This window comes from Glycine max, chromosome 10 (genome assembly GCF_000004515.6).
Source record: "Glycine max cultivar Williams 82 chromosome 10, Glycine_max_v4.0, whole genome shotgun sequence".
NCBI classification, from domain to species: domain Eukaryota; kingdom Viridiplantae; phylum Streptophyta; class Magnoliopsida; order Fabales; family Fabaceae; genus Glycine; species Glycine max.
In genome coordinates, this window is record NC_038246.2 from 25,479,327 (window position 1) to 25,487,216 (window position 7,890).

At 33.3% G+C, this 7,890-nt stretch overlaps 1 long non-coding RNA gene across 2 annotated transcripts; it reads left to right on the plus strand.

The window, feature by feature from the left end:
- The first annotated feature begins 3,641 nt into the window (after positions 1-3,641).
- Positions 3,642-4,228, plus strand: LOC102666170 (uncharacterized). 2 transcript variants are annotated; one of them, XR_005886867.1, is made up of 2 exons: positions 3,642-3,701; positions 3,981-4,228. It is a non-coding gene; the product is annotated as an uncharacterized lncRNA (long non-coding RNA). The 2 variants fall into 2 exon arrangements; XR_005886868.1 differs by lacking the exon at positions 3,642-3,701 and adding an exon at positions 3,841-3,899.
- Positions 4,229-7,890: the final 3,662 nt, after the last annotated feature.

Here is a 7,890-nt window from a genome sequence, read left to right on the forward strand (position 1 = left end):
CGCTACATGAAGATCTTAAAAGGGTATACCAAGAATCTACATCGTCCAGAAGCATCTATTGTTGAAAGGTACATCGCAGAAGAAGCCGTTGAATTTTGTTCAGAATACATTGAAAAGGCTAAACCTGTTGGCCTTCCTGAGTCTCGCCATGATGACAGAGTGGGCGGTAAAGGTTCAAGAGGATTGCATGTTATCACTCCAAGTGTAGAAGATTTGTTACAAGCTCACTTGTATGTATTGAATAACAGTAATGAAGTTTTGCCATACATAGTTCAGCATCAACATTTAGTCAAACAAAGTAATCCAAAAATGTCAAAGAACTGGGTCTTGAAAAATCATAACAAGACTTTCTCTGATTGGTTTAAAGATACAATCTTTGCTGACGAAAATGCTTCTGAAACATTAAGAAAGCTAGCTCATGGGCCTAAAAGAAATGTTATAACTTGGCAAGGATACGACATAAACAAGTATTCCTTTTACACAAAAGCACAAGATGACAAAAGTACAATGCAAAACAGCGGGGTCACCCTAAGGGCTGAATCTCAACACTTTGCAACTGTACATGATGACAATCCCTTTGTAGCTTCAATCCCTTACTTTGGCTTCATTGATGAAATATGGGAGCTTAACTATGTCAAATTTACTGTTTGTGTTTTCAAATGTAAGTGGGTTGACAGCAACACCGGTGTGCGGACTGATGATATAGGATTTACGTTGGTAGACTTAAAGAAACTAGCTTACCAGAATGACCTTTTCATCATGGCAGAACAAGCTAAGCAAGTATTTTATGTGCAAGACCCTTGTGATGAAAGGTGGTCTGTGGTTCTAAACGGGAAAACAATTGGTGTTAATGTAGAAGATGATGATTCATACATGGACACTTATGTTAGTCCTTTGTCTACACAAATGACTTCTAACAACGTTGGAGAAGAAGAAGCTGACGATGTTCATGCTAATCGTAATGATCATGATGAAGGAGAATTAATTAACATCGTCTAACGTAATTTTCTAATATAATATTTCATTTCGGTACATTCATTTACATAACTCATACAGTGTTTTTTGATAATATTAACTAACTCAACTTTTTTTCTTTAAAGGACCATGGATACTCCACCTGCCTCGCCTCCTCCTCCTCTTCCTCCTCCTCCTGCAAACGCTGATGTGTCTCCATTTACGTTGAAGCGGACACGCAAGGCGACACGGCTACGATCATTGGCCACTAGACCACCTGGGGCAGAAAGACCTGTGGTCAACGTCGATCCTGCTACCGGCAAGGCCGACGGTCCCTACAAGAAGAAATTAAGAACATATTTGGGGATTGTCGCTCGTGATAAGGTCGACGTGACATATGACACCTGGAAGGAAGTCCCTACTGCTCAGAAGGATTTGATATGGGAGGATATTCAGGTATTTGAGTTTTCTTCGTTGATTTTCTTTAATAGTCTAAATTTGTTATTTACTTACAACAAAACCTAATTTATTGTTTGTCAGGCGGAATTTCAAATCCCTGAAGCTTCTGACAATAGGACAAAGAAGAAAATTCTTCAGATTGTCGGCGAGCGCTGGAGGCAATTTAAATCTGACTTGACTAGGAAATGGGCACTTGCAGTCGACAAGGACGGTGCGGACGACATTGTCTGTGAAAAATATGGCATTAGCAAGGAGAAATGGACTCAGTTTTGTCAGACCCGTAGAGACCCCTCATGGGAGGTATGTACTTTGTCATTTTAGTTGTTTTCCACAACAAAATCATTTCTTATAATTTATTGTAATAATCATTTTCATTAATGTTAAACTTTTGCAGGATGTACGAAAAAAGGCACAGGCCTCCCAGAAGCAAAACACTGCCCCCCACGTATTGTCTCGTGGGGGTTATGAATATTTAGAAGAAAAGCTCATGGCTGAGAAGGCAAAGAAAAGACTGGAAGAAGCTGCCCAGTCTGGAAGCACTGAGGGCATCATTGACCCTCCATCTCCCTTCAGACGCCACGTGAAATGGAAGATGGCCCGCACGAAGAAAACTGGACAGATGACGTCTGAGGCAGCAAAAGAAATAGCTGACAGGATTGTAATTATCTTTGTGTATTTTGTGAATTCCTTGGACAAATATGTGTTCGGTACAGGATTCTTTGGACGAGCAGGCGTCACAGGGATCGTTTGTCCCCCATGGACGTCAGGATATCCTGACTGCTGCCATTGGGCGACCAGAGCACCCTGGCCGTGTTCGTGCTGTTGGAGCCGGTGTCACCATAAAGCAATACTTTGGATCAGCTTCACGAACATCCCGCAGTTCTTCCTCCATGCCTCTTGAAGACCTAGAACAGCTGACCCAACAAATCAGAGACCAACTGGAGGAGTCAATCACAGAAAAAGTGACTCGAAAGATGATGGAATCCTTCAGCCAGATGCAGTCGCAGTTTCAGTCTCGGATGCAATCACAGGGAATTGCACTACCTCCAGAGCCAGAGGTTGGTCCCTCAGGTCCTCGTGTCAGTACAAAGGAGAGTTGTGTTGCTCCCTCAGGGAACAATCCAGGGATGGGTGACTCAGACAAATGCGGCCTATATATTGAAGAAAATCCTTTCCGCTTGGTTGCCCTAGGAAGACTTTACGAGGGATCCACAACAGTTCACAACATCCTGTTGTTGCATGGCCAAGTCAAGGTTGGTGTTGAGGAGGTTAAAGATACAGAGGCTCTCGTTCCTGTACCCACTGCCGAGGTTACCTTAGTGGGGCAGGCACTTAACACTTTCCTTGCTTGGCCAACACATCTTGTGAAGCGTTTATCAGAACAGGTATTTTACTCTGATTATATGTTTATTTTTTTCAATTAATTTGTTCACTGTAATCAAAACTTGCTAATTAACTATGTTTTATCAATAGGCAGCTGTGTCTCCAGCAAAACCTCCAGAAAGCCCGGATGAAGAGGTCGATGATCCCCTGTACCTGATGACATTGACCATCCCACAACTGTTTTTGAAGCCGCTCCAGGTTATGTGGGATGCTACCATATTCGGGGTGTTTAATCAAAACTTCCCATTGTATATAAAGCACGAAGATCTCTCTGAAATTGCACATGGTGGTCAATGTCTCAGCATATCAGTTATACAGTTGTGGATTCTGTAAGTCATTTTAGATTACTATTAATTACCAAAGTAATTGTTTTAAATTCATACATAATTAACTTTGACTTAACAACACAGCCATCTGACTGAGACAAGTGTGCGAGCGGGGAATTCTGATGTGTATGGATTCCTCGAGCCACAGTCCATTCAGAGATCTGGACAATCACAATTTGAATCCGAAAGTTACATCAAGAGTTGGATACAGAGTTCAAAACGAGATGTTTACCTTGGAGCCTATCTGAATAGGTAAGTCAAACACAATAATTGAATTTAAATAATCTATACTACTACAATAAACTATATTCGTCTCTACTGCAGTGGACACTGGCAAATGGTCGTCATTCTACCTAAGGAAAACCTAGTTGTCTGGTTTTGTTCTTTGCATAACAGGCCAGACAACTACCTTAAGGGAATAATTAACAGGTCAGTATTGTTTTCAATACATTTTCATTGGCATAACTCAACAACATCAATATTTTAATGTTCCTTATATTCAACACTAGTGCTTTGAAAGGACTTGATGATACTCCACAACCGAAATCCAAGGCTGCTGCTAGGTGGATTGTTGTTAAGGTACGTGATTTAAATAAAAGTTCTACTTATATATATTTTATGTGTGTGTACACTAATTGTAGTTAACGTTTAATTAATATCCAAATTTCATTATGTATTTAGTGTAATAGATAAAAAGGAATCACTGAATGTGGCTACTACGTGATGCACTGGATGTCCACCATAATCTTAGGATCTTTCAGGAATAATTGGGAGACGGTAATTGTTTATTACAAACAAATTTGGTTTTTTTATAATTGTTATTACATTATTAATTTATTTTTTTATTTCATCATGCAGTATTTTAATGAAGTTAGACCATTGGAAGCAGAGAGATTTAAGGCACTTCGCATACAGTGGGCACAATATTATCTAAAAGTTAGAAATCAAACATAGGATGTTAGGCAACTATGTAACTTTAGGTTAATAAATTAGTTTACGTACTTTGCATTATATTTTTTACAATTGTTGTTTCATCTTAACATTGAACAACCTTTGTTGATAGCTAGTTTTTTGCTAAAATCTATTTGAAAACTGAATGCAAATGATATATGTTGTGTGCTGTGTGGTCTGATTTTAAATTTACAGGTTAAATTTTGGTTTTTTGTAAAAACAAAGACATTATATAAAAAAAATTCCTGAAAACAACATCGGTTTTTTATAAAAACCGATGTTAACGTGGGTTAACATCGGTTTTCTGTAAAAAACCGATGTTAAAATTCAATAATAACACATTCGTTAACATCGGTTTTTTAAAAAAACCGATGTTAACTGTCAACAATAACACATTCGTTAACATCGGTTTTCTGTAAAAAACCGATGTTAAAATTCAATAATAACACATTCGTTAACATCGGTTTTTATAAAAAATCGATGTTAACATGGGTTAACATCGGTTTTTTGAAAACACCGATGTTAACTATCAATAGTAACACATCCGTTAACATCAGTTTTTTGAAAAAACCGATGTTAACCCACGTTAACATCGGTTTTCATAAAAACCGATGTTAACTGTGAATAGTAACATATTCGTTAACATCGGTTTGTTATAAAAACCGATGTTAATTGTCAATAATAACACATTCGTTAACATCGGTTTTTTATAAAAACCGATGTTAACTGTCAACAGTAACACATTCGTTAACATCGGTTTTTATAAAAAACCGATGTTAACGAACGTTAACAACGTTAACATCGGTTTTCTGTAAAAAACCGATGTTAACTGTCAACAGTAACACATTCGTTAACATCGGTTTTTTGTAAAAACCGATGTTAACTTTCAATATTAATATACATTTTCTGGGTGTAATTCATATTAGCAACATCGGTTATTTATATAACCGATGTTGGTAATTTTACTTTAACATCGGTTTTTGAAAAACCGATGTTAACGATAATATTATCAACGTCGGTACTTTCAACATCGGTTGAAAAACCGATGTTGAAAGTCATAAATAACCGATGTAGAAAACATATTTTCTAATAGTGATACAAAACTTATTAAGCATAATCCAACAATTGTATATATGTTTTAGATTTAAGAAATCAAGTCAAAGATATTTCAACATGCTTATATCACAATATATGCATATACAATTTCGATCTCAAGAAACAATTCTGCAACCATTGCAGGACAATTTAATAAAACACATTTTTGATTATTCGCAATGAAGTCAATAAAAGGTTTTGTAATAAAAAAGAGCACACACACTGTGCTTTATTTTTGGATCAGACTTTCTTCCCAAAAACAAGAGATATCATATATCTAATAATCTAATATAATGACTACGCATCTCGTCATATTTTAGATTGAATAAAACATATATTTTTCACAACACTTGCAATATGTTTGATGGCACCAAGCAAAAACATATTTATTTTTAGAAGAAAAACGCATTTCAAGTATAATTACACAAAAGACCCATGACTCTGATGACAATTGATAGTTACATAAAAGTATTTCTAATACTTGCAGCGGAAAAAATAGGATCTATTTTGCATTCAAAATATATAACAATAATAAATAGAGAAAAACAGATTTGTGCACCCAGATGCATGTTCTTGAAGTAACAAATTTTTTCTTTAATACTGTGAAAACTCTACGTGATATATAACAGATTTCCTTTCTACTTTGATGACTCAAACTCTAAAGAGTAGATTCCCTTTCTACTCTTAAGGTCTAAAACTAGACTTAAATTTTTCTAGTATGTGTCTGGTGCACTTTGTCACATGTAGATACTTCTATTTATCATGTTAATGAGACATGGATTTGAGCATTTTTTCAAAGAAAAAAGGGAAATATTTTATTTAAAATAATTTCATATTTTTTGTTATCTTTATAAAAATAAAATGATCTCATCTTTTATTTTAAAAAGTTTCCTGATATAAGACAAAGATAATTTATAATTAATCACATAACTAATTACGATAATTAATCACATCATTTGATCCTAATATATAGCAATAGAATATTATTCTTATTTTAGGGACAACTTCAACCTTTATAAAATAATACTCCCTTTTTATACTAGTTACATTCATGTGCTAGTGAAAAACAGTATAATATTTTCCTAAAATAATTATTTGATTAAATTAAATTCTCTAATTATTTATCAAATAAATTATTTTCTTTTGTAACGATTGAAATACTCGTTTGTGTGTGATCTCGTAGGTTCAATACTAAACCGATAGTAAATTAATCATAATTAATGTACTAATCAATGTAGGCATCTAGGAATACTCCTTAATGTCCTAATAGTATGAAGTAACATCCTTTACTTTAAAGAACTAGTCAATAAAAGAATAATATAATATTTTTCCCATCATTTATAGCTCAAGGTTAAATACAAAATATAGTATTATTGTCAAAGTCTAATAAGTTAACATATTTAATCAATGAATGACTTAAGAATCTATTTTCTTCTTTCATTCAATTGCTCTAGTCAAGGTTTTTATTCTATCATACAGCTCAAACTCATTACTTAGAGTTGATCGATTCTTTCTTAATTAATCATTAATTCTAAAATTATTTAATCATATCCAATATTCATTCAACTAGTGCCCCAAGGCATTAGGTATTTGAAATTAAAATATAACAAATAACTTATTAATTACTATGATAATCTCAGGTCAAAACAAACTATTATATTTCTTCTTGAGAACTTCCTATTGACATATCAAGTAATATTAACTATTAGGAATTCTCAATTAAGTTAGTTCAATGATGACATACACGTATACATTATCTATATATGCAATTTGATAAATGAGATCTATTAATGATCCTACGATCATGATAACGATAATATTGATCCATTACATATATATTGATCTATTTGGATTATTGATTTCCTATTCATAATAATCCTACGATCAAGAACAATTTAGATTAAAATTATAAAAAAATTGTTTCTTATTGTCATAATCTCTATCATGATACTAAGTCTCTAATTTTAATCAAGAATTTGTCAAATTAATAATTTAATAAAATAATAAATATGATAATAAAATAAAGAATAATTCTATACTAAAATTGATAACATGATGGATTGGATCTTGGACATATATATTTATCCCAACATTAAAGACTTTCTTTTAATTTATTTTTAAATAACTCTAATTCATTATTGTTTTGTTGAACTCTCCAATTACTAGCATAGTGATAACCTTTTTAATATATTATCAAATAAAGGGGAGAATATTTAGCAAAAAATATTGAAACATTCCATTTTCTTTGATGAATAGTATTTTGGTTGATTGCATATTTGTGTCTGAGTTGCAAGTTGCGATTCTATACACTATGATATCATATGCTGACAGTTTAAACAAATAAGTTTTTAAAAATTAAGATTTTTTAAGTATATTTTACAGAGAAAAAATGGGAAATGCTCAATATACGAAGATGAAAAGCATGACTAACTAATGTGTTTCAGTCAAATGGAAGCAATTTGTTATCAATAGAAATTTAGATGAGTTAAATCTAAAGAATTTATTAGAATCAAGATACAACTCAAGACTATTTTAAATGTTCATTGTATGATTCGTGCAAATATCTATTCGTAACAAATACAACGCTACAAAGAAAATATTTATGCTCATAAATAAAATGTAGTATATATAAATGATGATATTTTAAATAAAAGCTTATGAACTAGCGTGTGAATGTTCCAATAAGATGAAATTATCTAATGTTATAATGGCATAGTTATGA